Raw genomic sequence first — 11,611 nt, forward strand, 5'->3', positions numbered from 1 at the left:
GGAAATCACCAGTATTATTTCGCAAATAATTTATTAAAAGGCATAAAAAGGCATTTATTTTCTCAAAATTGATTCCTTTAGAATTCTTTTTGATGTCATTTCTAATAACTACTAGATACTACTACCGCTTCGGAAACAAATGGCGCTCTGAGAGAGAAGAAGCGGCGCAAGAAACTATGATACGACGCAGCAGTCAGTAGGTAACTTACTAACTAGGTAGGTACCAATAACTACTACCCAAATAACATAATAACTGTGTTCATTATTTAAACGATATCCTATAATAATGTTTCCGTGCGGTTCGATCCGCCAGATTAAATTATTTATAACTCTGCGGTAAAGATGCAAAAACAAGCACGAAAGCTCGCGATATAACCTTTATTAAACGTCAGTTGGCGTTGTTGTTGACTGAAGTATGCACAAAGTTGCACAGGACAGGAAGAAGCACTGGTTAAAGTTAAGCAATTAAGAAGAGTCTTAGCGGAGAGATTGCATGACGCCAACTTCTTGTTTTCCATTCCGAAAACTATCTTCATTACACGGAATCTGTGTTTTGGTACGAAATGCAATGTTTTTAAGCTTCACATATCAAATGAAACTACTTTAAGTTGCTACTTTTATCAACGCTCAAAACTTGTCGAGCATATAATTATTAGTTTTGCCTATCTTGCTTTCATTTGAAACTTGCTAAATCGGTGGTTTTCACAAAAATTTCATTAAGTGGTCCAAGGTTTTTTTTAAATACTTCAATAAAGATTATTTGTTTGACTAATACATTTTTTATGAAAAGAAGGGACGAGACGAGCAGGATGTTCAGGTGATGGTAGTTCATACGCCCTGCACATTATAATGCAGTGCCGCTCAGGATTCTTGAAAATGACAAATATTCTGAGCGGTACTACAATTGCGCTCGTCACCTTGAGACATAAGATGTTAAGTCTCATTTGCTCAGCAATTTCACTAGCTACGGTGACCAAAACACAACAATGCTTACACATTTCTACTTCACAGCAGAAAAAATCTAGCCAGCATCTTGTGCAAAGGAGCCACCCACTGGCATACTTACCACATATACAACTTTGTTATAATATAAACTCAGCTTACAGCTACAATAAAGATTACAAATATGTATTAACATAGGGAGATAAGTTGAATAACTTTTATTTTTATTTTACGGAACTTTTTCTCTTAAATTCTAAAATGCTACCTGAGGTCACACACGGACACTTCGAATGTACTGTGATCGCTAACTGACTTAATATTCGCGTACTTATTTACTCATGTGATGTATTATTCTATAGATACCTACATAATAGGACGTTTTGAATTCTCAAAGCGTAAGTTATATGTATACATATAAGCAGTTTTCACATATTAAATTTAAAAACAAAATTTATTAACGATGCGGGACTCGAAGCCGCGACCTCTTCGCGTTCCGTGCGAGAGCTAACAGTTCGAGTGACGTATTGTTGATAAATCTTGTTCATAAAGTCTTGTTCAACTCTCAGGTTGTAGCTTCATCTACAGGATCTACTTTACCCGCTGAACCTCAATATTTGCATGTTAGGGTTTTGAATTGAGATGTTGCTCTTTCAAATCTAAACAATTTGTTATTTTGTTTTCAATTTAAATTTTTGTAATTAATCCCAAAAGTGAGGGTTATCACTTTGAATAATAAGAAATTGTACATACTTTTACAATCTTTACTTCTACAAGTAGCTTCTCAAATTAATATAAGTACTTTCATGTATAAACGTTATTTAAAAATTCAAGTAATATATATTCGGGTTAGAGTTCTTGCGAGATGACGATCTCATTTGTTAGTGGACGTTAGGCGCCCAACAGTTGGAACCGATCCAAACGCTTCCGACCAGATTAACTTTTTATTCAATCTAAACGCCACTTTGGGTAGAAGTTTAATTGAAGTAAAACAACATTTCTTCATTATTATATTTATTTCACACAGTCACACACACACTTCCGTACTTCTCTAAATAAATACTTGTTAATTTTATCAAAAGCTTAAGTTTTAACTTAAAGGCAATTTACTTAGATTACTTATTTACAATTGTTACTCATTTAGCATACATTCTTCGCTAAATACGGTCGATTTGGTGGCCCTAATGACGGCTAAACAAACAAACAGTTAAAACGAAAACTTAACGTAAAACTAACAAACACAGCCATTCCTTTAACAGTTAAACAACTAATAATAAATTTAATTTTAACTTAACAACATTTAAACTTAACAATAATTCAACACTTACAACTGGACAACGCGGTAACGAAATTTATAACAAAAGTGAGCGATTGACAACTATGAAACAATGGGGGCCTAATGACAATTTTCGCGCGGAATAAACTGTTTTAATGAACTTTATTTCTGGTGAATTCTGCAACATTACTGTTAATTACTATACAGCTTAAAACGCAGCGCTTGTGTGAACAATTTAATTATAGCTGTATAATCTCGATAATTTTATCGAATTATCACACAGCGTGTGTTTAAATTTCAATCTATGGCAATTATTATTATTGTTAATGCAAAAACAGTCATTAGGCAAACGATAAATATTATCGTAAATGTAATAATGCTCGTTTACAATTACGATAATAGCATTTTTTTGAGGTTTGTTATAACCACAAAAGAAGGCGATAACAATGAGTGAGTGTTGAGGCACTTAAGGATTTAAGGCACTATGTGACGAATAACAATCAATTTTATAACATCAACAATTATCACTCAAAACAAAACAAAAATTCAACTCTGGAACAATGAACAAATCAACAGAAACAATTGAAACAATAAACAACAAATATTGACTAATCAACAAAACAATACAAACTGAATTCTGAGCTTACACGATGCATTTAAGGTGTGTAGTATTTTATTTACCAATATAAATATTAATAAAAACTTAATTAATAATATTATGATGATCAACATCTCAATATAAGGCAAAATAATGCCAGATCAACTGGACTTCAAACTTAAGAATGTCGGCATCTTAGTCAAACAAAAAAACGGTAACTGAGGTAATTATTATCGTTCAAACAGTTAACTATGACGATAGTAAAACTAAAACATCATAAAAGGTATTTCATTAACAGTAAATCTTGGTAATTCAGCTGATAAACTATTAAAAACTTACATGAACTCAAATCAAAAAATTATAGTAATAAATACTGTTTTAATGGTAACAGTAATAAATCAAAGGAAACAGATCGAAAACGTTAGATTAACAGATACGAAAACAAAACTGGGATAACATTAACGTGGTTCAAACATAAACAGAAAAAATTCAACAGCTCCCTCCGGTGGGTTACAGCAACAAAACAAAAACCGTAACTGATTTAACATAAATTCAAATTTTGCAACACCAAATCACAAAAAATTAAAACAGAAATTGAAAACTTAACAGTATGGCTGATGGTATCGTAACAATGAACAAAATTAAGGTGCAGATCCAATGTGAAACATAAACAGAAACAAAAACAAGATCGCGGTAACATTAACTTGTTTCAAACAAAAACAGAAGAAACTCAACAATTTCCCACTTTAGGTTTACAATAACAAAACAATTAACAATATCTTTAACAGTAACCAGAAACAATTTAACAGAGAGCAAGCGTAACAGGTTAAAACAAAACGAGAAAGTTTAGCTCAAAAACTTTAACAAGACCGTACATTAAGGCAATTTTATTCAGAAAACTTGCTTTACACCTATTTGTGTAAAGTTGGCTGTTGAAATAATATGCATGAACATAACTACTTTGAATATTTGCGAGTTATAAATCAACACTGTTTTACATTCGAAAACCTAAGTCTAAGAAAATACAAACCCTAGTACTAATTGAACCTATACTATCTTTGGATATTATTAAAAAGCTTAAGAAATTAAATATGATTTCACCTCCACAATAAAATTTGCTGTTGGCTCGGGAGACTGTTGACTCTTAAGACAGCTACCTTTTTTACTGATTTCATAATCATTTTGTATATCTGTAACAAAAGAAAGTCAATATGAATATTTATTTAGAACAAAAATGATATCGGAAACATTAGAATTATAATACTTTATAAATGTTTTTACAATCTATCAACCTAAATGAAAACTCCTAAAAAAGCTGTACACTAAAAATAATTACATCATCCACGTAGACAAAAATTTTCATAAAAAATGTACATAAAATGAAAACTACTGGGTCAAACTATGTTAAATTTTTACGGGACCAAATGGCATCTATTCCGCATTGAACTAAAGAAGAGTTCCATAAATCGGATCTTAAATCTCAGAGTAATCGGTGTACACACATAAAAAAATACTGATGGAATTGTGAACCTCCTCCTTTTTGAAGTCTGTTAAAAATATGATCTTAAGAACACAGATATAATATTTAAGTACCCTCGGGGAAACTTTTATAACACCAGCAAGTACCTAAACATGAGAATATTGTTTTGGAACTATGACAAAGAACAAGTAGAAAGTGATAAACTTTACTCACCAATAAATATTCGACAAACTGTTCCTTGAAACAATCTCGAACTCGACTTGCGAAGATGTTTTTCACGAAACGAAATTGCTTTTACTGCTACTAAAACATTGATTAACTTCCCCTGTGCTTCCAACTTTTAATTGACAAACTAGTAATGAGTACTTTGTTGACTTGTTGTTATTAATTAGCACTTTAAATTTCTATTTATTGCAGGCCGGGGGACCCGGTGTGGGTCCCCGTGTCTGTTCACTGTGAACGGGATTTCGGAAGTGACGATCTACCAATCCCCACACCCTTATATATAATTCCCGAATTCCCTTCCCTTCACACCGTGGGAGCCCAGGCGCACGTGGGCTCTTGCGCAAACGCACACAAGGCTCCAATTTTCTTTGTTGCATTGATTTCGACCCCTTGAACGTCTTGCGTATCGGAATTACCTGTGTAGTAGGGTGAATTCCCGCTCGGTGGGAATATAAGTTATCGTAACCGAAATTGTATATGCGATAATCATACGACTCTACAAGAGGGACGATAAGTCAGGACTTTCTCACGATGCACGTTTGTATTGTTATGTTAACGATTCTGAATACAATACGCGTAGACTCTGACCGTTATTACGTAATCAACCACCAACTGTTTCTGCAAACTGTAATCTGCATGGTCTGAATATGTATAATTCTCGTTCAAATTAAATTTTTTCATATTCTTATTTGGAACGAGACGAGCAGGACATTCAGCTGATGGTAAGTAATACACCCTGCCCATCACAATGCAGTACCGCTCAGGATTCTTGAAAAACCACAAAAATTCTGAGCGGCACTACAACTGCGCTTGACACCTTGAGACATATGATTTAAATTTCACTAGCTACAGAGCCCTTCAGACCGAAAGACAGTAATGCTTACACATTACTGCTTCACAGCAGAAATAGGTGCCCGTCCTTTACATGTCCAACAATATTGGATACGGTAATGTTTATCATTCCTGATACATATCAATACGTACTTGCAAAACACATTAAAATCATTTTCATGACTAGAGTTGCTATATGATTGTTTTCATTCAATAGAGTGCCTGTGTATGGATTTATTCTTTCGAAATAACAACAACAGGGCACTAAAAATGAATGAATTTTTACCAGAAGCTGAAACATAACACTATGTGTGCCCGACTCATTAATTTGCGAACGTTCAAAGCTTAACGGGCGCGATTGACTTTCCCCTAAGTGTTTCGCTCAAACAAAAGATCTTTTCAGCGATTACGGAGAACGTGCTTAAAATAATGAGGCCTTTAATTTATTAAGGTAAGAGTTAGAAGGTATTGTAGTGACCCTTGTACGCGTACGGTCTATTATAAGAAATTAATGTTTACAGCAAAATACTTAAGATATGTATACTCCTTGACTTCCAATTGCATGTGAAAGGAACCAGGAACAGACATAACATAAATGACTTTCTTAATGATACCACAGATTGGGAATGGAGTGACCGCCCTCAGGCTATTACATAATAAGTTTAATTGCATAATATTACTTTGGAAACATATTTTTTCAATGAAAAAAAAAGACCGCTGAGTTTGTCGGGCCCGTTCTTCTCAGGTCTGAGGCATTCGTTTCGGCATGGGTGGTAGTTTTTGACTTTCGATAAGTAAAAATATTTGAATTTTAATTTGAAAAAGATTTATATGCATTGTAAAGTCGTTAAATATGCACAAACAAATTATTTAAATAATGAATCAAGCTAAGTAATTAGTAACTACCTCCCTCCGAATAGTTTGAAATTATGAGCAAAATAACACAAGATATGAAATATTGGCCATTAAAAATCATTCGTAGATAAAAATGGCCCTTGTTTTAATACAAGTTTGTCATTATTATGTATCCAAACAAAGTAATTCCTAACTTAGTCAATGATGATCAAAATATTCAAATCATAATTATAATATACTAACTGACCCGACAGACGTAGTTCTGTAGATAATAAAAAAATACTGTTTTATAGGAATTTGCCAATAATAATTCAAAACATCAAGAATTATTTCTTAAAAAATACTCCCTGTTGTTATAATGAAATTGTTTCACAGCGGTACTGTCAAACCATATTAACATATATTTTCATACAAAACAAATATAGAAAATAAAAATAATTATGGGTCCCAAATCGAAATAAAAATATCCTATCTCTCAAGTTGGACCAAACTGCACTCCATGAAGTAATCCCCATTAAAATCCGTTCATTAGTTTAGGAGTCCATCGCGGACAAAACGTGTAAAAAACGTGTCACGTAATTTATGTATAATAAGATATGACATAATAACAACCGTATTTCTTTATTAATATGCACTTATGTTAATGAATATAAAAGAAGCATTCATATTGTTTTCTTTGAACATGAATTGAAATTATCTTAGACAAAAATGTCTAAGATAATTTATACGTCTAGATAGAGTCTGTTACTGTTCGAAAACCGTTAAAAAAAGACCAGAAATATTAGTTTAGTGTGCGTGACAAGCTACGTCTTACACTCGCGATTTGTATGACACTCTGCTAGTGTGCGTGAATTGCTCTAAATAGAGGTTAGTTCTCAAGTCTATTTTTTTTTTCCTTCATAGTTCTTACGTTTTCATAGCTGTCATAGTCTATCTAGACATATAAACGAACTACGGTTTTTGTTGTGTTATATATTAGTGAATGTATTGTAATCAATTTATAAATTACAAGTTAAGTTTTTACCAGTGGCTCCTTTGGACAGGATGCCGGCTAGATTATGGGTACCGCAACGGCGCCTATTTCTGCCGTGAAGCAGTAATGTGTTAACATTACTGTGTTTCTGTCTGAAGGGCGCCGTAGCTAGTGAATTTACTGGGCAAATGAGACTTAACATCTATCATCTCAATGTGACGAGCGCAACTGTGGTGCCGCTAAGAATTTTTGGGTTTTTCAAAAATCCTGAGCGGCACTGCATTGTAATGGGCATGGCATATAAATTACCATCAGCTGAACGTCCTGCCCGTCTCGTCTCTTATTTCATTAAAAAATGAATATGAAGAAATTGAATTTGAACGAGAAATAAACTCATACAGACCATGCAGATTACAGTTTGCAGAAACAGTTGGTGGTTGATTACGTAATAACGGTCAGAGAGTCTACGCGTATTGTATTCAGAATCGTTAACTATATATATTATTAGAAGTCCCTAATTTCAATAATTATTTCACGTAATTAATTCATAAAGTCCAGAAGCACTTCGGGAAAACATGTCTTAGCTATTATCAATTGCAAGTAGTCTAAAGTGTAATACAGTGTATGGTATTGTTGAATGGTTAAACGCAGAGAAAGGCACCAGGTGCATTGGCATCCATTCCTGTGAGAACGAACCATTCTCACATTTACCGAGTTTAAGTGTTTCGATGCAATCACTATTGTAGGTACGTATTTATATGTATATTCGCGTACATATAAGGTTGTTATCAAGGTAAGTAATTTATTCTGAACATCGTGTCATGCTTAGGATTTGGGTATTAAAAATAATAAATTTAGTCATTCAATTTTGGTAAATTTGATATACAAATTGTAGGTTTAATTTAGGACCACTTAAAATTAAATTAACATTGAACAGACATCAGAACGCTGAAACTGAAATAAGTAATGTCATCATCATCATCATCAGCCGGAAGACGTCCATTGCTGGACAAAGGCCTCCCCAAAGATTTCCTCGACGATCAGTCCTGCGCTGCCCTCATCCAACGTATTCCGGGGATCTTAACCAGATCGTCGATCCATCACGGGACCAACAATGCGTCTTCCGGTACGTGGTCGCCATTTGAGGACCTTAATGCCCCAACGGCCATCTGTCCGTCGAACTATGTGCCCTGCCCACTGCCACTTCAGTTTCGCAATCATTTGGGCTATATCGGTAACTTTGGTTCTCCTACGGATCTCTATATTTCTGATTCGATCTCGCAGGGAAACTCTGAGCATAAAGCCCTCTCCATAGCCCTTTAAGCGACCATGAGCTTTCTCATAAGGCCCATAGTTAGCGACCACATTTTAGTAACTAATAATTTATTATCATATTTATATTTTTATATATATTTTTTTTTTGACTCGCCGTTGAATTTCTAATTATTACATATGAAATGTTTATTATAAAAAAGAAATTAATGTATCGTAAAAAATAAATTAACATCTTAACCTATTATAATGTGAAAGATTATTTGAATGATAAAGATAATTGGAATTCTAAATTTTGTTAATGAATATTGTTATACTCATTTGAATGCTATTGTAACTTTTGTACTTCATCCTGACTTGCACTAAATCTAATATATAAAATTCTCGTGTCATGGTGTAAAACTTTGAACTCCTCTGAAACGGCTTGATCGATTCTCATGAAATTTTGAGTGCATATTGGATAGGTCTAAGAATCGGACAACATCTAAATGTTAAGGGTGGTCCACACGATTTTTTTTTAATTTTTTTGACATTTTTTTTTTAAATTTGTATGATTATGAGTCAGCATTAAAACATACATACATCTTCAAATTTTCACCCATCTACGATCATCAGTTACTTTTGTATCGCGATTTTAATATCGGCAATACAACGTTTGCTGGGTCAGCTAGTAACTTATAAAGTTTTACAGTGAATAAAGATTTTTTTAACTTTGACTTAACATAATCAAAGGTTCTCTTTCTCTCTGTATCTCCTTACAATATATGAAAAAACATTTATTTGCTAGTCCAGGTATACTTCAATTTGATCGCAATATTAAAAGGTATTTCACCATAAACATTTTCTCGTTCGATCCGAACCGTGGCGAGTAAAATAAGGGTGTATTGGGGACGCAAGCCAGCGAACATTCCTTTGTTTTGACTTCCGTAATATAGTAAAGCCGAGTTCACACTTTATAATATTATAACAAATATCTTCTACATTTGCTATGTTAAATAAGTATTGTAAATTAATCAAAATAAATTAAGTTAAATCCGACCAACAAAAAAACTTTTATCAGGTAAAATTCACCTGATGGATGATAAGATGATACCCTCTGTCAAATTAGAATCAGTTTTCAAACCTCAAGTTTTTGGCAGCATTTGCAATGTAAGCGCGAAAAATGTTTTCATTTACAACACAACATTAGAACCTCTCTACGATATTATGCATGTCTTATACACGTAAGCCTTCCTCTTGAATTACTTTATCTATTTAAAGAAACCGCATCAAAAACTGTTGCGTATTTTTAAAGATTTTCGCATACACAGACAGACACCGGGAAGCGACTTTTAGAATTAAAACTTCTTTAGAGTCGTTGTGATTTGAAAATCGATGAAACGAAAAAGCGGGACGGTAGAGACACTGTAGAGAAAGGTAAATGTATGGGATTCAGCTGGCGAGAGAATAAGATAGGAAGCATTATACAGTGTAAAAGACTCCAGGTGCCCGGGCTTTAGCTCCGTTGTCAGGGCCGGATGGACAGAAGCCGATGGAAACAAATAGTTCACTCCAAGTGAACGTCTTGTTGATGGCCACGATCCTCAGACCTGAGGGAACGACTAGAAAGAGAGATACAGGGATATACCAGGCGATCATACTTGAAGAAAAGATTGTCTTATGTATGACCCGAGTATTTTTAATATATTCTGACTTTCATGCGCACGACGTATTACTACATAGACAACAGGAGAACATTAATATGGTAGCGATGATAGTAATGTCTTTCATAGCGGTTGAAATTATGTGTCATCCTATCAACATGTAACAGGACTTCATATGCAGTTTAGAGGTTCATGCACAATGCACATAAAAAATAACTGACCATCTTGACGACAAAATTTTTGAAGATTTCACGTGTCAATTGCATTGCACAGTTGTTTTTTTATACTATAATATACTCTATATATATAAAAATGAATTGCTGTTCGTTAGTCTCGGTAAAACTCGATAACGGCTGGACCTTTTTGGCTAATTTTTTTTATTTTTTTTTTAAAGACTTTAAGTTTAAAAAGTGAATAAATATGAAAATGCTCGGAATTTAATAAACACAACAATTTTGTTTTTCCTTAAATTGTGTCCCGCGTCGTTCAGAAATCAAATTGAATGAATAGTTTAAAATGAATAACTAATTAGAATCTTTATATCTTTGTAACTTTCTCAGAAGATAAAAAACAAGCTTAATTTTAGCTACCTATTAGTTGAAGGATTCTTGATTTTTTTCTTATTACTTTTTATGGCAATACAACGTTTGCTGGGTCAGCTAGTATACAATATTTTATACACAAGCGCAAAACTATAACACGGCAAGAGTAAATACACACAGCACATAAAGTAATATTTATTATATTGTTTGATCATATCATTTTCACACTTATCCTAATGGGGACACGTACTAAAGATCTATTCTCAGGATCAAATTTTCCAATACGTCAACTTCAGGTACCGACAGCAGGCTTAATATAATATTTACATCGATCAAGTATATCGTGTTTGATATCCATTATCCATCCATTAACAATTTATTCAATGAATAACTATATTTACAATTTATTTGAATAATACAAAATGCTTATTGACTTTGGTCAAGAATTTAAATAATGTTTTTATTTTAAATATCAACAGCTTCGACTGAATTCAATCGGAGTTTTTTTTTATTGAAAAAGCAGATTTTTTTAATGACAATAAGGGACGACACGAACAGGACGTTCAGCTGTTGGTAATTGATACGCCCTACATTATCATTTACCCATTACAATGCAGAACCGCTCAATGATTATTGTAAAACATGAGACATAAGATCACCATGAGACATAAGTTGTCAAGTCTCATTTGCCCAGTAATTTCACCAGCTACGGCGCCCTTTAGACCGAAACACAGTAATGCTCACACATTATTGCTTCACGGCAGAAATAGGCGCCGTTGTGGTACCCATAATCTAGCTGGCATCCGGTATAAAGGAGAGTGATCTGGTGATCACCGTCGCCCACATTCTCTTGCAACACCAGACGAAACACAGGAGCGTTGCTGGGCTATAAGGAAGGTGTACGCGCTTCTTTTAAAGGTACCCATGTCGTATCGTCTCGTATCGCTCATTCCAAAGCTTTGTAGTACGTGGAAGAA

At 33.8% G+C, this 11,611-nt stretch overlaps 1 long non-coding RNA gene across 1 annotated transcript; it reads right to left on the reverse strand.

The window, feature by feature from the left end:
• Positions 1-1,936: 1,936 nt before the first annotated feature.
• On the reverse strand, positions 1,937-4,758 carry LOC126967270 (uncharacterized). The gene is made up of 2 exons (XR_007729951.1): positions 4,507-4,758; positions 1,937-4,003 (listed from the first exon to the last, which is right to left on the reverse strand). It is a non-coding gene; the product is annotated as an uncharacterized LOC126967270 (long non-coding RNA).
• Between the last annotated feature and the right edge of the window lie 6,853 nt (positions 4,759-11,611).

This window comes from Leptidea sinapis, chromosome 12, assembly GCF_905404315.1.
Source record: "Leptidea sinapis chromosome 12, ilLepSina1.1, whole genome shotgun sequence".
NCBI classification, from domain to species: domain Eukaryota; kingdom Metazoa; phylum Arthropoda; class Insecta; order Lepidoptera; family Pieridae; genus Leptidea; species Leptidea sinapis.